Here is a 24,268-nt window from a genome sequence, read left to right on the forward strand (position 1 = left end):
CTGCCATCCATAATGCAAATTAGATTCAATATTCTTTATAAACAACTGGAGAATCTTGTTTCGATGACATCCTGTATTCCCCTAAGTTAGTGTCTGTAATTTTAGACTGCCTCTGTAAGCTTAGACTCTTCCTCAGGGCTAGTGATGAGCTATTAGACTAAGCCGTTTCTTATACTGCATCTTTCTCAAACTCCTTTTTCCCTATGTATCTAATACAAATGGATATTTTCATTGTCTTATTTAAGGTGACTAATTTAATTATATTAATGCTGCGGACTGAATTGTGTTCTCATAAAGTTTATGTGTTGAAGCTCTAACTTACAATATGACTGCATTTGGAGATAGTTTTCAAGAGGCAATCAATGTTAGATGAAATTATAAGGATGGAGTCATAATCCAATAGAACTGGTTACTTTATATTAAGAAGAGGTAGGTTCTCTCTTTCTCTCTCTCTCTCCCCCAATGTGTACACAAAAAAAAGAGGCCATGTGAGTTAAAAATAAGATGGTAGCCACTGAGCTCTGGCTACTGTGGCTCAGTGGATTGAGCATCAGCCTGCGAGCCAAGTGTTGCTGGTTCAATTCCCAGTCAGGGCATATGACTAGGTTGCACGTCGGGTCCCCAGTTGGGGGCGCAAGTGAGAGGCAACCACACAGTGATGTTTCTCTCCCTCTCCTTCTCCTTTCCCCTCTCTCTAAAAATAAATAAATAAACAAACAAATAAATAATTTAAAAAAAATGCTAGCTACTGAAAAGCCAAGAGAAGAATCCTCAGAATAAAAACTTTGCTAGCTATTAGGGAAATACAAATCAAAACTACAATGAGATACCACTTCACACCTATTAGAATGGCTATTATCAACAACACAAGTAATAACAAATATTGGAGAGGCTGTGGAGAAAAAGAAACACTCATCCACTGTTGGTAGGAATGTAAACTGATACAGACACTATGGAAAGCAGTATGAAGATTCCTCAAAAAACTAAGAATAGAATTACCATATAACCCAGCAGTGCCTCTTCTGGGTATCTACCTAAAAAAATTTGAAAACATTTATTTGCAAAGAAATATGCACCCCTGTGTTCATTGCAATATTATTCACAGTGACCAAGGCAAGGAAACAACCAAAGTGACCTTTAGTAGATGCCTGGCTAAAGAAGATGTGGTATGTACAATGGAATACTACTCTACCATAAGAAAAGATGAACTACTGTCATTTGTGACAACATGGATGGAGCTTGAGAATATTATGCTAAAGAAATAAGTCAGAAGAACTTAAGAACCATATGATTTCACTCACATGTGGGATATAAAACTGAAAGCAACAAATGAACGAACAAGAAAAATGAACAAAACTCATAGACACAGAGAACAGTATAGTGGTTACCAGAGGGAAGGGGGTGGGAGGGTAGTAAAGGGTGTTAGGGGGTCAAATATATGGTGACAAAAGATGACTTAACTTTGGGTGGTGGGTACACATTGCAATATACAAATCATGTATCAAAGAAACATACACTTGAAACCTATATAATCATATTAACCAATGTCACCCCAATAAATGTAATAAATATTAAAGGAAACTACATCCCAGACACCTTGATCTTTGGAATTCTCAACCTTAAGAGCTGTGAGAAATTAGTTTCTGTGGTTTAAGCCACCCAGTTCATAGTATTTTATTATGGCTCTGAGCTGGTTCATATAGTTACCTATTGCCCTATTATTCATCCCCCTAATCCACAACCTGCTATTATGAACATATCTGCATTTATCAAAAGACTTTTTAGTTTCTTAAGCCAATAAAATGGCATAAATAGTAGGAATGGAATGATTGGCTTGCAATATGGGGATGGAATATAAATTAGGGTTAATATGAAGATAATTAAGGAGTAGGCATAAATAAGATTCTGCCAATAAGGAAGTGGGTAGGAGGTGATACGAATTATAAGGAGACCCTGTATCTGATGATCCTAATGTGCTCCTTCATTGCTTTTCAAAAATACACATACAAAAATCAAACAAATAAAAAACTAGTGACTAGTTAAAAGGGAAAAGGAGAAATGAATTTATTTTTTGCATGTTTAAATCAAGTGCTTAAGTTTTCATTGTTCTGAAAAAGTTTTAGAAAAAATGTAACTAATTTCATCTAAAAATGAGTGATAGAAAAGTACACTGTCAAATCCCATACATTTTATTATAATATATGAGAAGGGATGAGAATAACATCTATAGAAAATGAAAGAAAGCCAGAAAGATAGACTTCTATAAAATATTTTTAAAATTATGTTTTATTTTTAAATCAGCTGGAAAACATAAAATATGTTAAAAAACAAAAGAAATAACTTTAATAAGAAGGCAAAGGGATTAGTCAAAACATATATGAAGGACCCATGGACATGGACAACAGTGTGGGATTGACTATGGAAGTGGGGGCAAGCTGGGTGGAGGGGAGCAAAGGGGAAATATTTGGACAACTGTAATAGCGTAAACAATAAAATATTTTTTAAAAAGTGGAAAACCTAAAAACATAAGTGACAGAACTCAGAAAAATTAAATATAAAAGAAAATATTATTTAGATATTAAAACTAGATTAAAACACAAGAACAAATTAACATAGTAAAATATAATATAAATTAGGTAATTACATGAAACATGATATATAATATATGATATGTATGAACACATATATTATGAAATAGAAGATTAAAAGGATAAAAATTAAAAAATAAATGGAAAAAGGTAAAAAGGATTAAATTAGACAATGAGAACTATTTATAGGGAAATAAATGCCAACATACAGATTATAGAAATCTCTGCAAAAAATCAAAGCAAGGATACAGAATCAATACTAAATTAAAGCAAGAAACTTATAGTGAAAAGAAAAAAAAGTCACCAAACTTTTCAACACCAATGATTAATATGAAAAGAATATTGAGTAATGTCTTAAGATATTTAAGAAATGAAAACAGGAGCCACAAATTTTACAGCTTACAAAACTTATTTTCTTACATAGAAGTCACAGACAAACTGCTGCTGATGTATATAAACTCAGAGAATATTGTTTCTTTTTCTGAGGAATCTTCTAGAGCACCACAATTTAGACAACCAAAATGGCTAGGGAGACATAAGAAGTAGAGATAAACATTAAACATAGTTACTTATAGAATTAATTCTAAATAAGCATTAAAAAGGAGAGACTGTATTATGCTCTGACCATGAAGAGATAGTACAACTATACCAAAAATAATGGGGAGAATGTATGGAAATAATATATGCCACTATATCCACTGAGAATTCTCAAATAATATAAGCCAAAATATTTTTTTGAGACTTCTCAGTGGATATGGTGCAATTAAAAGTTTTATTCTAGAGAAACAAAATGGCGGAAGAATAAGTGGAAGCTACACTAACCTCCTCCCAGAACTAGTCTGGATTTAAAACTTAATTTTGGAGAAATCATCTGGAATAACCAACCGAACACTAGCTGGAGAGAAGTCTTATAACCAAGGAGAGACAGAAAAGGCCGCTACATCACAATGTGACCGGTAGGGAGTGCAAAGATGCGGAAGGGCTGGCTGGGATCACACGGGTGGCAGCTGAAGGGACTGAGAAACAGCTCAGCAGCCAGGGGTTCCCCCTGAGAAGGGCAGGGTCTAAACCCCTAGCTGAGCTTCCCAGACTACAGCAACAGAGTGGAAAGTAAAATAGTATCCAGATGTGAAAAACAAAAAGCCACCGGGTTTCTTGCTAGCCAGAGAGAAACAGCAGGAGAAAAAGAGCTCTTCAGTGGATCACATACAAAAATATTTTGGCCTCCACTAACCCTGGGCTCAAGCGGAGGGAAGGCAGAGAGGACTAGAGACGCTTGGGGAGAGTTTGGTGTGGTGGCTTTGAAGGGAGAACTGGAGGAGCAGCCGACCAGGCCCCAGTGCTGACTCATCCCCACACTGCAGGCAGACCATTGCCCACCACACCTCCCAAGTGGCGTCAGCCTGAGGGGAAGCAAAAGCCCAGCCTACAGGAATTAAGCTGCCACACCCACAGTCCTTAAGCCTGACGGCTAATCACAGACTGAATAGATTAACAACTAAAGAAGTCAGACAAAGGCAGTAGATCCCTGGAAGTCTCCAACAGGCTGCCTAGCCCCAGACTGGTACAGGATCTGACGCCACCAGGGGCAGATCCAGGAAGTGCAGATCATTCTAAGAAGCACCAACAAACAATAGGAGTCACAAAAATGGGGAGACAGAGAAATAACCCCCCCATTGAAAGGATAGGTAGAATCCCCAGAAAGGGTGCTAAATGAAAGAGAGGGGAGCCAACTATCAGATATGAAATTGAAAGCATGGATTATGGAGAAGCTCAATGAGCTCAGCGGAAACCACAAAGAACTCCAGGAAAACTACAAGGAACTCCAAAAATACTACAAGGAACTTACTGAGAATTACACCAGCATGAAAAAAAAAAAACAAAAAACATAGAAGCTATCAATAAGAGCCAGGAAAAAATGAAGAATACGATCTCTGAATTGAAGAACACAGTAGAAGTAATTAAAAGCAGGCTAGAGGAAGCATAAGATCGGATCAACGAGCTGGAGGACAATGTAGACAAAAACTCCCAGACAGTGCAACAAAATGAAAAAAGACTGAACAAGACTGAAGAGGCTCTAAGACAGCTGCAGGACAACATGAAACATAATAAGATTTGTATCATAGGAATTCCAGAAGGAGAAGGAGAAGAGCAAGGGATATAAAACCTCTTTGAAAAACTAATGACAGAAAACTTCCCTAACATGAGGAGAGAAAGAGTCACGCAAGTCCAGGAAGCACAAAGGGTCCCACTGAAGATGAACCCCAACAGGCCCACTTCAAGACACATCATAATTAAAATGGCAACATTCAAAGACAAAGAGAGAATCCTAAAAGCAGCAAGAGAGAAACAGCTAATAACATACAAGGGAGCTCCAATAAGGCTATCATCAGATTTCTCAGCAGAAACACTAAAAGCCAGAAGGGAATGGCAAAAAATATTCCAAGCAATGAAAACAAAGGCCTACAATCAAGAATATTCTACCTAGCAAAACTCTCATTCAAAATGGAAGGTGAAATAAGGAGTTTCTAAGACAAAGGAAGGCTAAAAGAATACATCTCCACCAAACCAGCATTGCAAGAGATGCTAAAGGGTCTGCTTTAAGAAGATGAAGAAACACAGAGAGACAGAGAGAAACACGAGTACAAAGAGGGAAAATGACAATAAATAAGTATTGAAAGAAAGAAGGAACTTCTACCATTTGCAACAACATGGATGGAACTAGAGAGAATTATGCTTAGCAAAATAAGCCAGGCAACAAAAGAAAAATGCCTTATGTTATCACCTATTACAGAAAACTAATGAACAACACAAACAAATGAGCAAAATTGAACCAGAGGTATGTAAACAAGGACTAAACTAACAGTAACAAAGGGGGAGATGGGAGGGAGAGAAGGGGGTAAGAAAGGGAAGGGTCTAGTCAAAGAACATGTATAAATGACCCATGGACATAGACAGCTGGGTGGGGACTGAATGTGGGAGAAGGGGGGGCAGGATGCTGGGAAGCAAGAGGGGGTAAAAAGTGGGACAACTGTAATGAAAAAAAATTTTTAGTGGGGGAAAAACCTGAAAATATAAAGAATGGAAATGCAAGTTCAGTGAATATTAGAAGGACAAGGATTCTCCTTCACACTGTATATTTTTCTCCCTAACTGACCCCTCCAGAGTTTGGCATTCTAAAGAAGTAAATGATGACATAAGTTTCTTTGCATAAAACTAATAAGACCAGTTGTTAATAGAGGTTTTTTTATTTTTTTTGACTAAGACTTTGACTGGAATGTCATGCCTAAAGGAGACATGCTTGGGCTCTGGTTGTTACCAAAAAGCCCTGAGGAACTGGAATTGACTTTCGAAGGTAATAGAAGCCCACAAGATAAAAGGCCTGGTACCTTGGTTGGATGTGCGGTCCATGGCAATCTTTCCAGGGAAGTAATGAAGGTTGTTTTCCTGAAAGATGGCTAGAAGGGACCTTAAGGCACAATGGAAAACCTGAAGGGCTTGGAAAAGACAGGTGTCTACAGGCAAGGCTGAATGCCAGGTATTTGGTTCTGCTTCTGTGCCCTGAAAGACAGATTGAAGGTCACCCTAAATGTTCCTTGCGTAAGGTCCAGCAAAGCAGAACTAAAGATCATAAGTGATCATTTTTTGCTCTTGTTGTGTTTATGCAAATGAACAGGATAAATTAAAAATGGACTTAATGCAGTCCCTTTAATGATAAGGAGGGTAATCTTAGGGAGAAAAATTATGATTCAAGGAAAATCACAATGCTCAGTAGTAGACTATAAAGTAGTGCAGCTAACCGTCTTTAAAGTTTATCTTCATTTAAAGTTTGTTTTGATTTGAAAATTAAACTATGTTTGTGGTATTATCAAAGTTTAATTTACAGGCAAGAAGAATGTGAAATGCCTTGCAACTGGATGTCTTTCCAATAAGACATTCCTACAGATTTAAAGACTTGTATGTGGGTTATGTTAAATAAATTAACATGTGTTTCTGTTTTCAAAGGACATAAGCCTATGATCTCATTACCTGAGTGATTGTCTGTATGTATAGGCCTCACTTAATCCTGTCTGCATCACTGCCTCCTGAGACTCAATGGTTTGACTGAACTAAGTGGCTGGGTTGGTGAAGAATGGGGTGGTCTGTGGGCTTCACTTTAAAATTGGTTTCTCTATTCTATCCTAATGGCTTGGACAGAAAGAGCCCAGAGGTCTGAGAGGGGGGAAACCTAAACTATTTCCCTAAGCCCAAGCTAAGTATAATGGGCAAAAGGGTTTTGGACAGGTGAGATGTACCTGGCATACCTTTCTCCAAAGAAGCCCTTCTTTTCCCTAATGTGGGTCATTGAAAAATTAATCCCTGCCTTTTTTCATCTAGTGGTTATGGATTGAATGATGTCTTTTAACCCTGTTGCCAAATCTGTTGTCTCCAGAATACAACAAGGATGCCAGCCTGTTAAATCAAGCACGCCGTTGTCCGGGGACAGCCAACTGACCTGGTGTCTGCACGACCCTTCCCCATGTGGGAAGGCCACCCCTGCCTCCACACCCCCACTCTTATTAGGGATTTCTGGATCCAAGGGTAGTTAGGACAATGACCATGTCCAGCTTGAAGCAGCTAGAGGAGCTTGAGACTTTCGCCCATTGTCCTTTATAAGATTATAAAGGGTCTTAAGTCTGAGAGGGAGGGATTGTTATTTTTTATTGTTAAAATAATTAATTAATTAATTTTTTAAAAAAAGAAGAATATGTGAAAGTGTGAGGCAGGAGAGCTTGTATGTACGACCCATGGGCATGGACTTTGGGGAGGGAGGATTGTTGTGGGAGTGGGGGTGCTGGGCGGAGGGGAGCAAAGGGGAAAAACTGGAACTGTTGTAACAATATAATCAATAAAATATACTTATAAAAAGGTTTTATTATAAAACTTCAGTATGTTTAATTCATGGTACAACAAAGAGTGATTATGGAATTTTCTAATTCTATAATACCCTGTACATATGTACATGAGTATATATAATATGTATATATGGCATACATATGTATATATATGAACATTATGTGTGTATATGTGTGTGTTTATATATATATATATATATATATTTAAATTAATTTATTTTTCTTAGCTTACCACCAGACTTCAAAAACAATAACCTCAGGGACAATTATAATCACTAGCCCCTAGCATTCAGGTTGTAATATTGTCATACCATTTACCATCAAAATACTAGGGCGGCTTGGAAACATATCTAATGGCACATCTGGGACAGCAAATGTCAAAGCTAAGCCTAAAACACCTTGTTATACCTATTGGTGATGAAGCTGTCAGAAATTACTTGGGTAATGTTAAAAATTACCTGGGTTATGTCAAAAGGAGTCAATTTGAAGATGCTCTCATTGACCAAAAATTTAATAATTGTATTTCAATAAAGATAATAATTGAAATTGACTTAAATGCATTCATATACTATCTTGAAAACAGATAAATAAGGGAAAAACAAGCATTTATTTTTGTTCACTGAGTAAATAATAGATGAAAAGTGTTTATATAACTTTTCAACTAAAAATAAGCAATAAATGATGTCAATACAATGTCACTAATTTGAAATTCTCATTGAATTACTGGATATAGACATTGAGTATAAACAACTGTGAACCTCACACACACACACAAATGGCAACCATCCATCATGTGCCTCTCTAAGAAAGAAATCAGTGTCATTGTAGTCTTGTCAAAGATATTGAACATGAGTCTGATTAAACCTCTGGATTTACCTGTCCTTTTGTAATAACAGGTAAAAAATCATTCAGATCTATCAAATGAGTATGACATCACCAAATTCCAGATTGTGTGAAGTGCTATAAGACAAATGGTTCAGATTCTTAAACTGATAATTTGTTAAGTGCAAAGCTATGGATGTGAAAGCTTAAAGGGATTAAAGGGACTGAAAATTATACCAACGTAAAAAAAAAAAAAAAGGCAAAGTTACAATGCCTAGGGATGTACAGTTTGATGATAAAACTCTAAATGAACACATACAGTGACTATCATAAAAGACAACAGTAGTTACTTTGTGGGAGGGAGAGGATAGTGATTGGGACTGGGAATGTATAGAGGCTTCTTACATGACTCACAAAGTTCATGATCGGGGTGGTGGTTACAACAGTGCTCACTATCATTACTAAATATGCTCAAACCATGTAGCAATATCACAAAGTAAAAAGTAAATTTTCTCTTTAGCAACCCCCTTCCTCTTTTCTGTAAATCATCATTGGTAGATCACTAGTGTATACCCTCCTACATGTTTTTCTAACCTTTTACATATAAACTAGGTATGTAGGTAGATAGATAGAGATACATATTCAGTAGTAACCATAATCATAAACTTATTGAAGTTTTTATGTATTTGCTTTATATAAATTCAATCAGCTTGTACATATTACCCATTGACTTTCTTTTCTCATTGAAAATATGTCTCAGATAAATTTTCTATTAGACTTCTCTTTTGGAATGGCTATACAATATTTCTTAGAATGGTCTTAAAGTTATTGATTTATTTTAATTATTTTATTAAATATTGCATATTTATAAAACATGTAGACATATATGAAGGATATAAAGAATAGTGATACAATGAAGACTTGTACTCCCATCAACCAGTTGAAAATATTGATCAGTAACTTTGAAGTTCTCTATATGTCAGACATTATCTGAGTCCCTTTCTTGGATGATTTTACAGATCATTTGGCTATTCTTAAAGTTTTTTGGTCTATGTCCATATATTCAAAATTTTATTACATTTCTTTAAATATACTTGTAGTATGAATAGTTATTTTAAAATCTATGCCTGATAATTCCAATATCCAGTCTTGAGTTCTTGAGGTTCTGTTGTCTAATTTATCGATTTAACTGTGCTATTGTCTTTTTGTATAACATGTGATATTTTTAAACTGTGAATTCATAACTTTGGAATCTTTATCTATGAAAATTCACTGTAAACCTTGTATTAAATGTGAGTGTTTTTTCCTAGTGAAAATTTGCATATAATATTTTTTGATGGATGCCTGGCTAAACTAACTTGGAACCATTTTGAAATGCATTCTCTACTTGCTCTTTGTAAGGTTAGCCCCACAGAGTTGAATTTTCTCATCACTGACTCTTCAATGTCTACTGAAGAGTACATGGAACAAAGTAAAAAGTCAGTACAAACATCCAAAAAAAGTTGCATTTAATACTGTGCTGGGAAACTTAAAATGTGAGTTACAAGGATGTGATTGTGTTTCTTTGTTCTATGATACTGACAGCTTTCTTGTGTTTTATATTTTATCTCATTTATTGTCAAACTACTCTAGAAGGTCAATATTATCAATATTCTATAGTTAAGAAAGCTGAAGTTTATAAAATTTAACTAACTTTTTCAGGTTTATTCTACCACATCCTACTAGTACAGGGGCTAAAGGTGGTGTGACTTCTCTTTCTTGTTCATTACCATTTTCAGGCCATTCCTCCTTTCTGCTCCCTTTTTAAAGGCAGTCCTTTGGAATGCCGACTTCAGACTAGATTCTCTTATTAGTTCTCTCTCTCTCTTTTCTTTTTTTTTTTTTTTTTTTGCTGTCATCTAAAGTTTCCAAAATTCTCTTCTTAGTTATTGAATATCTTGGTACCTAGCTCGTTCCCTTTCTAACTTTATGCTTATCATTATTCTGTGTGACTATACCCTCCATTTTGTTGATGTGGCCAATTCTTAGCCTCTCAAAAATCTCCTACGTAAGCACTCTACTCTGACCACTTACATGCCCTTTCTAATTCAACTTTGCTTCTTCTCTCCCTCAGCTCTTTTGCTTCCATTGAAACATCCAATCTTTTGACCTCACCTATTCTTCACTGTCATCTGTCTTGTCTTATTCTCAGTTTTCTCTTTACCATGCTACCCTCCATGATTAATCACTGTAATCACTTCTTTGCAGAGGTCCTCAACTCCCTTGTCTTTCTCTAGTGCTTTCAAACTTGCCTGGCAAAATGCTAAAACTGATTAAACTCATGTTTCTGTTCACTCTGTGTATGCACCTGAATATCTGAACATTACTGGAGAAAAACAGTACAATGCTGATGGTTTTGCACTTCAAGTTTGTAGTCACTAATCTTCACTAGCTACTCAGCAGTGCTAAGCAGTTCTGTTTCCCTGGCAAATTTACTTGCCTACTCAAGACGACTGTTTCATATTTCTCCTCTCTCAAAAATCCCTAAACCCCCTCACTTTCTTCACCAACAATCAGTAAATTCTATTTTTGCTTCACTGATAACATAGATGCCGCCAGGAGAGAATATTCTTGTCTTTTTATCATCAAAGTGTTCAACCTCTATTTATATGCTCTCAATTGCTCATTAAACCATTTAGGTTGCTTTTGCCAATAAGCATAAAATACTAAAGTTGGTTCTATAATAGGCTTTCTAATGTCCCATTAAATAAAACCAGTGATATATATATATTATAGTTTCAGGAATGGTTAATTACATGATCAAAATGTTAGAGTCCTGGGTGGTTTCTCTATGATTATAAGATAGCTGCCATAGCTCCAGCATCATGTCCCAACATATCCATAGTTTGTAGGAGTTTCTCTTTGAATGTATCTTGTTTTTAATCAAGGAAAAAACAGTTCTCCAAACTTTTCAATAAACCTCTTTCTCTATCTCTTTGAGCATATTTGGATCACACACCAATTCCTAAACCAATTGTTATCAGAAAGGAAATGTGATTGATTAGGCCTAGTCCATTTTAGTGGGTTTATTGATCCTAGGCATATCTTAACACAATTTGGATTATGTTAGAAAGGATAAAGAAGAAAATAGCAGTTTTGGAGAAAACTAACATCTTGGCTCCTTTATAATATGCCTTTTCCATTGTTACAGTTAATGGCTTGTCTCTATATCTCATTTCCCCTTTCTTTCTCAATAATTTTGTCTCTCAAATAACCCCTATTTCCTTTGTATCAGCAATTTCTTTCTTTCTAATTAATTATTCCTATTAATTTACAAATACGTTATAATATTTCTTAACTGAAAAGTTTTTCCTTTTGACCAAAATGCACTTCAATTATACCAGAGAAACAAATTTTTTAAGTGTTATAATCACTGTCTTCACTTTCTCTTTATTCCCTTCACACAGATTAAATTATTGGTGGTTTACATTACATTTTAAAAACTTTGATCTTATTGGAGTTAATATAATTATTGTGGTTTACTCTCATCACAAGTGCTCTGAATGTGATTCCTTACAGTCTATCAACTTTCTTTTATTGCTTATATATTTATTTTACAATTGCATCTATTATTTCAGTTAATACCAAGTAGAATGAGGAGAGGATAGAGGTAGTTGACAAATAAAGAGGGAATAATGAAGACATGAAAATGAGCAAAATGCTTAGGGAAGTAAAGAAAAGAATGGGATCAAGGGAAAGACATTCTTATATAAGTGACTGCTATGGCCATTGGCTTTAGAGAGTGGCGATATTTTATTAAACTAAGGCAAATACCATTTACATCTTTGTGGACTCCAATTTGTCTAGTAAAGTGCATTGCTCATAAATATATACAAAATAGTTATTTGTCAATTTTAGTTTTCAAGTTGTATTTTGTGATTTACACAATCACTTATTAAGGTAAGCTAAAACTGAATGATTATTTTTGTTTTTCTACATGTTAATTTGGGGTAAGTCATTTAACTAACTTCTTAGTGCCTTAACTTAATCATCAGTAAAAGAGGTATTAAGTCCCTTAGTGATAAAGCTTTAGTGAAGATTAAATTAATTCATCACCTAACATATAGTAAGCATGTCGGTGTTATAATTATTATTAATTATTTAAGAAATAGAGAAACTGAGAGTCATAAAGTTTAAAATTACCCAATTGGAGAGTAATGAATTCTTGATAAAAAATCTAGGTGTTCATTATTTTAAATTTCAATTTAGTGATTTTTCTACTTTACCATATTGTTAGATTCGGTGGGTATCACTTAAGTGGATTTAAACATAAATTCAATTCCAGACAAATTGTTATTTCCTTTGCGAGACTGATATTTGTCTTCTTCCTGACAATGAGAATTAAAAACTTGATTATCTTTACCCCTGTTCACTGGCTGCTGAGAAGCTGAATCAAATTTAAAGTGTAATCATAGCAATTATCTGTCATTATTGCCTTTATCTTCATTGCCTTTATCTATGTCTTGTTTGTATTCTGTTTTCCCCTGGTAATTACTTTCTACATATATTTCTGATTAGCTCTCCTTCTGCATTACTCAGAAGAATTACTATTGTTGAACAAGTAAATCTCGGCTACTACCATTGTTGGAAGTTGCAACATAGAGTTGCCCATGTGAGAAGTAGATAAATTGCAAGCCAAAACCTGCAATTTGGGATGTCCACCCTTGTGGCTCTTTACTTATGCCTTATAATTGAAACCACTATTTGTCTTCTCTGTCTGTTATGTCTTAATATATGCAGAATGGTTCTTCCAATTGTCGGTTACACAAGCCTCTTTTTGTTTCTCAGGCTCAGCTGCTCTGGGGGACAACAGTCTTTCTTTTGAAATGATCACACCAGGGTTCTCCAAAATTAACACATTTGCCACAGACCCTCTAATTTTATCAATTCTTTTCTCTTTCTAAATTAAGATATATTATACATATAGCATAGTATTTAAAGTACATTACTGTTAATTATGCAGTTTAATAATTATTTGTGTATGTTTACATCCTCCTAACCACCACCCAGGTAAAGATAAAGAACATTTCCAGCATTCCCTAGGATTCCCTAGGATTCCTTTGTACCCCATCTTATCCATACCATCATGCCCAAGAGGAAACCACTATTCTGACCTCTATCATCATGAATTAGTTTCATCTGTTCTTAAACTTTCAATAAAGTGAAATAGATATGGCATAAACTTACGTGTTCTTCTGGCTTTTCTCACTCAACATATCTATAAGATTCACCCATGGTTTTTATTATGCCCATATTTGGATGGTATTGTTTGTTTGCTTCTGTAAATGGCTTTATTTTGCTAATAGAATAAATTACTCTTTTTTATTTTTATGTTGTATTCCATTGTATGAATATGCCTTGTTGTACAAATATACCACTCTCATTTTGATGGGCATTTGGTTTGTATTTAGTTTGGGACTGTTATAAGTAAACCACTCTGAGTGTAAATCCATCTTGGTTTTTATGTGATGCAGAAGAGGCAAAATTATAGAAACTTAAATTATTTTAGTTTCCTTCACTCTTTGTTTTTGTTGTTTATCTCCTCAATTTTTTGTAAAAATATGATAAAGATAGAAGTTTTGCAAAGGAGGGAAAAGGAAACTATATGACTTAAAATAGCAGTTAGAAGAAAATACTACAATTAACAAAATTTTCTACACCATTTATTCACAATCAAAAGAACAATAAATAATAAAACTTTTAGTTTTCTTTACACTCAATTCTTACCTTACTTGCTTTGCATTCACAACATCATAGGAAAGGTATATTTAGCTGTGACCATCTCCTACAGATTATTTTTCTTCCCAGTGCTAAAATATATTCCTTTCCCTTTAATATCATCCCTATTCCTTTGCTTATCTGAAGTAGAGACAAAGGGTAGCACCCAGTGCTTTTCTTAGCCTGATCTTATCTGGAGTACAGTGGCAATTTCTCCCTACAAGTATACACTGCCTTCCCTATGCCTTTCTTATCTTATGTAAATGATGATAACTTAAAGGACTGTTGACTTTAAAAGATCTTTTAGGTTTTCTTCATTCTTACCAAATTATCTGAGCCATTATACATTCAGTTTTTGTTTCATTCTTAGAGATTGCTGATAGTTTAAAATATACAAAAAAAAAAAAATTCAGAAAGGTTATCTCTCTTCATCTTACATTTTCTCTTTTTATCTATATGCTTCATTTCTTATCAACTTTTTACAGAGATTCAATTTCTTGTTGAGAACACCACTGCATTATCATTCTTTAATTAAATTAGAGTCTGTATATGAGTCTTGAATTCTTATTTATTTTCTTTTCAGAGACTCAGCATCTAAGTAGTATGTACGTCCCTGTTGCAAGTAAGTGGAATAATACTGAAGTGAAGGTAGGGAGGAGTGAACAAGGCTAAAACACTGTTTCCCAGGACTCCCTGGGGCTGAAGAGTTTGAATATTGGTAAGGCAAACTTATTATGATATAACATATTTGTACTGTTATTTTGAATACATTTTAAATGTTTATAAAAATATCAAGAAAACTACATCTGGATAAATGTCTTCAATTTTTCTAAATCTTGTACCCCAAGCAACTTTGAGTAAATTCTGGAATCAGAAAGTAGAAGATCAACAGACTAATTTCCCTGTGTGGGTTAGCTCAGACTGCCATAATAAAATACCACAGGCTATGTTGCTTAAATAATAGACACTTATGTCTCACAGTTTTGAAGGTTGGGAAATCTAAAATCAAGGTTCCAGGCCTTTCCTTGGTAATTACACACACACATGGAGAAAGAGAGAGAAAGAGACACAAAGACAGAGAAATATTCAAAGAGATCTGTCCCTCTTCTAATAAGGACACTAATCCCATGGTGAAGTGAAGGCCCCACTTTCATGACCTAATCTAACCTTTAGTACCTCCCAAACCCACATCTTTAAATATAATCACATAGGTGGTTAGGGCTTCAACATATGAATTTTGGGGGAATGCATTCAGCCCATAACATTCCTCCTATGGGTTATGGAAGAAATCACACTAAATATTATTTTTTCTAAAAACCGAGAAAGTGATAAAATTTTCTATAGTTTTGGGTATCAGAAAGAACCTCAGGAATTCCAGCCAAGATGGAGGCCTAGACAGACACTCTGCATCTCCCTCCATAACTAAGAAGGAATACAACTACCTCAAAACTAGAGACAACCAGAAGTTCCAGAAAATCGAGCTGCATGGAAGTCCAACAAAAAAGGATATAAAGAAGAAATATTCATCCAGACAGGTAGGAGGGGCAGAGCCGGGTTGGAGAGGACACAGTGTGGTGGCAGCAGCAGCAGTGGTAGGCTGCTGGAATGTGCAGTCACACATTTTATTAAGTCAGGAGGGACACCTGGGGAGCACTCCCAGCACCAGACCAGACCACGAAGCTCACCATCCCAGCGCCGGTGAAAATTAAGCCTTATGGCTTCTGATTGTGCAAAAACAGTGGGGGTTGGGGTGGAGAAAGAAATAAGACAGCATCTCAGCAGAGTTTGTTTGTTTAAAGGGCCCCCACAGTCCTAGAAAGACCACAGACCCACCCACTCTGGGAACGACAGCCAGGGAAAACAACTAGAGAGGTGCCAGTCCCATACAAAGTGAGAAATTGCCTGGAAAAGGGACGAGTGCTGAGCAAGTGACATTGTTTCCTCTTAGACCCCTCCCCCACATACAGCACCACAATGTGGTGAAACAGGTTGCCCTCTACTGACGACAAAACCTAAGGCTCTGCCCCTTACAATGTAACAGGAGTGACAGCTCTACCTAAGACAGAGAGGCAAACAAACACAGGAGCCTGTCCAGATGAGACAGAGAAGTACGGCCCAAAAGAGGGAACGGATCAAGGTTCCAGTGGGAGAACTAAACAACAAGGAGATAGCCAACCTAACAGATGCGGAGATAGCCAGCATAACAGATACAGAGTAAAAAACACTGGTGATAAAGAATGGAAGGGCAGATGAAGTGCTTCCCAGAGAAGGTAAAGCTAAAGGAGATCATCTTCACCAAGCTATTATATGAAATGTCAAAGGGACTTACTTAAGAAAAAAAAGACCAAAATTATGAACATTAAAATGACAACAAACTCACAACTATCAACAGCTGAATCTAAAAAATAAGAACAAAATCCAACTAAGCAAACCAGAATAGGAACAGAATCATAGGTATGGGGATCATTTGGAGGGTTATCAGCTGGGAGGAGGAAGGGGGAGAAATGGGGACATGGTGCAAGGACTAAGAAGCATAATTGGTAAATATAAAATAGACAGGGGGAAGTTAAGAATAATATAGGATAGGATGAAGCCAAAGAACATATATGTACCAACCATGGACATGAACTAAGGGGGGTGGGATTACTGGAGGAGGGAGGGGAGCAAAGGGGAAAAAAATGAAACTACTGTAACAACATAATCAATAAAATATACTAAAAGAAAAGAAAAGAAAGAACCTCAGAGGCCATCTGGTCCAACCTTACCTTATGCATGGTTAGCTTGAATATCATCAGTGGCTAGAAATCTCAATCTAATACAATGCATGTGTGGATCATAAACACCGAGTGGTTCAGGTATTCATTGATGTGGAACAAATAATTCCACAATTTAAGGGCTTTTAACAACAATTACTTGTTATTTCTCATAATTATGTAAGTGAGGAATTTGGGCAAGAATTAGGAGGACTGTTCTAATCTATCTGCCTATTGTCAATGGGGTTATTCACTCAGCTGCATTTACCAGCAGTGGGGCTGGGCCTGATAATTCAAGAAGGCTTCCTACCTGACACTGTGGTGCGTCCCCACTTCATGTCTCTCTTTCATTGCGGTATTTCAGCCTTCAGGATTTGCAAGGCCCTTCAAGAGCACGCCTAACTATAACTTCTTGTAGCATGGCAGCTGTCTTCCAAGAGTGAAGACAGAAGCTGCCAGGCATCTTAAAGTCTAGGCCCGAAAGAGGCAAGTAAGCAGTTCTTCCGCATTTGATTTATTAAAACAAGTCACAGGCAATCTAGGTTTAAGGGGTGGAGTGGGAGAGAGCAGAAATAGACTTCACTTCTTGATTAGAGGAGTCACAGTCTCATTGTCACAGGTTGTACGACAGGAGATGTTATTTCAGCCACCTTTGAAAACTCTCTAGCACGTTTGGAATGTAGCAAAATCAGCCAGCACCCTACCCTATGCCAATCAATGTTCCTGGTTGTTTTTATTCTAATGGTCTCTCCACCCATGTTCAAAAACCTTTCTCAGGCATTTGAATTTTAATGTTGATCCTTGATTCTGGCTGAATTGAATTTTTTAAGTATTGTAATAGACTTTATTCTTTAGAGAAGCTTTAGATTTGCAGCAGAATTGCATAGAAGGTGGAGATTTTCATGTGGTCCATGCCCCTTCCCCGCACATGGATAGCTGCCTATCAGAGTGGCACATTTGTAACAGTTAGTGAACCTGCATTGATGCATCATTATATTTAGACCCAAATCCATCATTTACATTAAAATTCAGTCTTAGTGTTGTATATTCTATGAGCTTGTGCAAATACATATGATGTGTATGTACCATTATACTATCAAATGGTTCAACTAAATTTGTGTTCTTCTGAAGTCTATTTTGCTCATTCTTTTAACTGTCTGAGGTAGAAAATACCACATTTTAAAGGTAGGTGGACAGAAGTTTAACAGTTCTTTTATGTCATGTTGAGACACCTCTACTTGTCAGAAAGATTCTCCACGTGGTGAATTATAATCCAACTCCTTGTAAATATTAGCATTAATTGTTTTAGTTCTATATATATGGGACTAGCCCAGAATTCAATTTTTCCCCTGTAAGATGGCTCTAATAGCACTTAGACATTTTTAATTTTATTTGAAACAATTATTTTAGATTGCATTATGACAGCTGTCATACCAGCATGCATTTTTAAAAAGTTGTCAACATTGGTGAATTTTTGTGTAGCCATTTTGATATTGAATATGGAATAATATGCCACATTTTTGGCATATTATGTTTTATTATTTCAAGGAAGGTAAAAACACACCTGAAAAACACAAAAAAAGGATTTGTGCAGTGTATGGCGAAGGTGCTGTGACTGATCAAATGATCAAATGTGTCAAAGGTGGTTTGCGAAGGTTCATGCTGAATATTTCTTGCTGGACGGTGTTCCGTGGTAGACCAGTTGAGGTTGATAACAATCAAATTGAGGCATTAATTGAGAACAATCAACATTATACCATGCAGGGCATAGCCAACATACTCAAAATATCTAAATCAATGAAGTTATTGGTGAAAATAAAAAATGGTTCTTTTATTTTACTGCAAAAACTAAACAGACCTTTTGGCCAACCCAATATATATGCTCTAAGTACTAAAGAGAGCTAGTGTGCTGCCACCCAGGCTTCTGCCTGCTTTTTGCTAAAGACTCCTCTCTTCTATCCTTGTTTCTAAACCCTTCACTAGCCTGACAATTCTCTTACATATGTGCTCCATTTGGCTGATATAGCACTTAATAGAAACGCAGTTTATTTGGAGACTCTGCATGGTACAAAATAGATAGTGTCATCTATACCCTAGTCCTGGACACTATTAATCTAGTGACACTGTTTTCTTATATTAAGCTCTTGAACATATAAAATTCTTAGGTTTTGGTCACACTTTCTCCTGTCATCTCTCCCTCATCCTAGAATTAATACACCCATCTGGTTATATGGAAACATGGTTAGGTGAAGTGTCTGGGGACATTTAGAAAAACTGATGAGAATATATGGTCCCCTCATTCCACTTGAGTAAAGCCCATCAATCAATGAAGAGATTATATACATCTTCAAATAAACATTTTAAATAAGAAAGTAATAACTTTTAATACCTCTAAGATTTACTCCTTCATACTCATTACTCTTCAATTATATAAATTTTGAATACTTTTAGATAATAGCTAGAAGTTACTTCAGACTGGTGGCAACGTAGATCTGGTTGTTAAGTGAGGTCATTAACTCTTCATCTCTTAAAATAAGAATGTTTTCATTTTTGATAATAATTTTTTTGCAAAACATAATGAGCATTAAAAAAAAGTGTCCTCAAATAGTTACTTGTCATAAAATCCTGATGCAAGATTTTATTACAAGTCTCAACTTTTAATATTGTGTTACATTAAAATGTGCTGAAGGTTTAAATTTCTTTTATGTTAAGAAAATTCTTCACAGCTGAGATTCTTTGTTCTAATAGTCACTCAAGCTTTTAATCTTACACCTTAGGATGCATTTATATATTCAGTGAAAATGTCAATGTCTTCTTTCTCTAAAATTACTGTTCATGACAGTGCCTCTATTTACTTCATTCACTCACTCAGTGAGTGTGCCAGATGGAAGGCATGCATGAGGGAGCCAGACTGGCAAGTTCAATACTTTTGTGAAGTTTATATTCTTATGAAGGAACGTAAATAAGTAAATGAATAAATGTGTTATAATTTTAGAGGTAAGTTTTATAAACGAATAAAACAGGTAATATAATGAAAATAAATTAAAGGTAGGGAAAGTGAAAGAGGGAAGAACTTATGTTGGGCAGTGGGGAAGAGCTCTCTGTCTGAATCGGTGGTACTGATATTTGGGCAAAGACCAGACTCCTGGGAAGGGGCCAGTCTGAGGAGATGTGTGGGAAGAGCATTCAGGTCAGAGGCACAGAATGTATAAAAGCCTAAAAATGGATCAAATTTTGCATGCTCTGAAGCAGTATGAAAGTCTTAGTGAATGGTGGCAGCTGAGGTAGAAGTCAGTGAGGAAGGGTGACTCAGGAAGTCATCTGCATGCCACGGCACATACTGTTCTGCTTGTGGTTTAAAATACAATGGAAACCAGCGGGCACTACTGGTGCCACACTTAGAAATATTTCTCTAATCCATTCATCAGGTTACTTATAAGGCTGCCAGTTTTGAGTAGGATTTACAGTGGAAGAAAATTTTGTGGCAAGTGCAGACTGCAGTGCAAGCAGCCATGCTGTTTGTTCTACAAGATCTGGCAAATTCCAGAGTTCTAGAAGAATCTGTGGTAAATAATGGCAACATGTTGAGTCTCAGGCAACATCCAAAAGGAGATTTGCAAAGCAGAGTCTTTGGGTTCTCAAGCAACATTATAGATTATGCAGATTTTTCTCTTGCCATGATATTGGGCTCTTGTAGAGTGAATGGATGATGACTGAATAACAAATGTCCATGCCTATGTGGCCAGAGTTTCTATCATAGACTAGGTAGTGTCACCCACCAAGTTATAAGGATGGTCAGAAATAGCAGTGATCCACCATATAAGAGAAGTGCAAAATTTAGGGTCAATTTTAAGTCGATGTCTCAGAACTCCATGACATCACGGACAACCCAAATATCATCAACTGATGAATAGAGAAAAACATGTATTATATCCATGAATGAAATATTATTTTACAATAAAAAGAAATTGAGTACCAATATATGCTAAAACATGGATAAATCTTGAAAACATTATGCTAAGTAAAAAGCCAGTTACAAAGGACCACACATTTTATGTTTCCATTTATAAAAAAATTCCCAGAGTAGGCAAATCTGTAGAGGTAGAAAGCAGATTAGTAATTACTCACAGCTGGGGAAGATGGACAGTCAGGGAATAATTGGTAAGGGCTTTCTTTTTGATGTAATGAAAATGTTCTAAAATGAATTGTGATGATGAAAGCACAATTTTGTGCTTGCATTGTATATTTTAAATGGTGAGTTATATGGTACATGCTTTATATCTCAATAAAGCTGTTTTAAAAGAAGATGGATTGGCTTCTTATAATGCTATGTATTTCAAATGGTTAACTGATACACTGCAACTCTAGATAGTGATGGTCCTAAAAGACAGTGATAAGGGAGAAAGCTTCCCAACTGGCATAAATTTGAGCAGAACTTAACAAGTCATCAATTTATAAGGGAGAGAGAAGTAGTTGAAATTAAGGGTATACACACATTTCCAATCACTGACAAATAGTTTGGTTGATGGGTTAGGGACCTGGAAGATACAGAGCAATGAGGTGTAGAAAAGGAGCCTATGGATGGATCAATGGGACTGAGCACAAATTGTATGGATCTTTTTGTCTCACATTAATGACTACCAGGAACATCTACCACACTGAATAAACTGTGGATAGGACAGGGTGATCATATGGAGATCAGCCAGCTTCTTATCTTCAACTACTCTATTGATTGCACAATAAGCCCAAAATGGAGAGGCCCTGGGAGCAAGGATGAAGAATATGCATGGATCCAAGGCTGAACATTGAACCAGACTTGGAGAAAAGCTCTGAGATCCCATTCTTCCAGGAGAGTAACAAGCAACTTGAAACAAATTGATTACACCGGTCCTTTTCCACCTATGGAGGAGCATCAATCATTATTGAGATGGATATATATTATGGGTATGGGTTTGCATTTCATGCCAATAGGACAATAGCTAGCACCACTATTAAAATAGGGATCACTTGAAGTCAATTGATCTTGATTTATCAAGATGGGGTTCAGCATAATGTAGCCTTAGACCAAAGAATTCACTATTTTTTTTTTTTTTTTTGAAGGAGGTGTAACAATGGGCCCAAGATCATGGAAGCCACTGTTCCTGCATTATACAAGGAATGCAAACACACTTGAGGAACTGAATGTGGCACCCAGATCATATCCAGTTAAGATTTTCCAGGGAATTTCAGTCCTAAAACCACAAAGAAGTAAATTCTGCCAATAACCTAAGTTGCTCACAGTGAGCAATTGTTAATACACCATTTATGGCTTTCTTCCTTTTTCTACCTTATGTCCTCAGTCTCCTATTGGTGTTCCTTAGAATCAATTATAAAATAAATTCTTTGTACTTCAATCCTTATCAAGGTCTCCTTCTGGGAAAACTTAAGACAGTAACTTTAGAAGATTCTTAAGATAGGGAATGACATCATCTAATTACTACTTTTAATAGCCACGATAGCTATTTTGTGACAAATGGGCAATTGGGAAGATGAGCAATAGTGTAAACTAAGAAACATGACAGAAGGCTATTCAGTAGTACAGAAGAGGTGCTTGGGGCATTTAATTGGATCAGAACTGGATAGAGTAAGGATAGACCTGGAAAAAAAGAAATATGTCAAATTTTGACATGAATAATTAGATTTGTTCTCAAGAAAACGAGGAGGAGGAAGTTGCTGTTACAGAGGCCTGAGGAGCTAGGACAGGACAGAGGGAATAAAAATTTATCTTTCTGCATGTGTTCACTGGTGAACTTTATGTAACCTCTGAGGTTAGATCCTAAATAGAGTGTTAAATGTGTGAATCTGGAGCTCAGGGAAGAAGTCAGAAAATTAAGTTTGGAATAATATAATTGGCAATTAATTTATTACTTAATCTACATAATAGAATTTCATAGTTGATATTTGGCAAATGCTCATTGCTAGAAAACTTGCTTATACTCTGTTGAATTTTAAAGAACGAGCAGCTGATGTTTAGAAAGACTAAATCTTTTTATTTTGTTATTGTAGAAGTCATCTTGTCTCCTAAATTTTGATTTGGGGGAGTAATGAGGGGATCTACTGGCTCTGAAAATGGTGTTCAGCTGCCTTTTGAACCAATGACTCCACTACTAGGATTATACCCGAAGAATCTTGAAACCCCAATTCAAAAGAACTTATGCACCCCTATGTTCATTGCAGCACTGTTTACAATAGCTAAGTGCTGGAAACAACCTAAGTGCCCATCTGTAGATGAGTGGATCAAAAAACTGTGGTACATTTACACAATGGAATACTATGTAGCAGAAAGAAAGAAGGAACTCCTGCCATTTGCAACAACATGGATGGAACTAGAGAGAATTATGCTTAGTGAAATAAGCCAGGCAAAGAAAGAAAAATACCATATGATATCACCTAATACAGGAAACTAAAGAACAACACAAACAAAGGAACTAAATAGAACAAAGAGCAGAATAGCAGTCAATAGGGGGGAGGGGAGAGAGAGAGAGAAGGGGGATAAGTAAGGGAAGGGTTTAATTAAAGAGCCTGTATGAAAGACTCATGGACATGGACAACGGGGAGGGATATGATTGTGGGAGAGGGGGTGGGTTGGGTGGGGGAGAGAAATTGGGGGAAAAGGGGACAACTGTAATTGAAAAACCAAAATAAAAAAATTAAAAAAAAAAGAAAAGAAAAGAAAATGGTGTTCAGATTCTGAGTAATATTTCCCTTAAATAGTCTTATATGAGAAGAAACCTATGCTTTAGAAGTCTGATTTTATGAATGGTTTTAAAAATATTTTAGTAACTAAACAATCACCTATCATTTCATTGTACTGAGACTATGGTTATTATTTTTTTGTATATTACATAAAATACAAAACCATTATTTTGTACTTTGCTTTTTTTTTTTATTTTTAACCTTACATGTCTTGAAAGTTTTCTGAGTTTGCCAAGAGTTTATTTATGGAACGTGTTTCAATCACTACCTAATACTTCATCATATGGCTATATTATAATTTTCTTATAGTTAGATATTTAGTTTATTTAAAGTTTTCTATTATTATAATGGAAAATTACAGTTCACATACCATTGCCAAGCCTTTAATTATATTTCTGTTCATTTCCTTATGTTAGATTCCTAGGAATGGATAAGGTTATTCAACATTGTATGGCCCATATTTCTCTCTTATGTTCTAAGCAGGCTGTGCCAATTTACTACTACAAGAAAAGTGTGAGAACACATTTATTATTGCCATTATTAGGCATTCCTTTGGCCAATTTCATACAAAAATATGGATATTTTATTTTATCTGCATTTCTCTAATTACTAAGAAGGATTAATTTTTCATATATTTTTGTCACTTATTTCTTCTTTCTTGTTATTCAGATACAGTACCTTGCTCATTTTTCTAGGGAGAAATTTTTGTATTTATTGT

Source organism: Furipterus horrens, unplaced genomic scaffold, assembly GCF_987537825.1.
Source record: "Furipterus horrens unplaced genomic scaffold, mFurHor1.1.pri manual_scaffold_1, whole genome shotgun sequence".
Classification (NCBI taxonomy): domain Eukaryota; kingdom Metazoa; phylum Chordata; class Mammalia; order Chiroptera; family Furipteridae; genus Furipterus; species Furipterus horrens.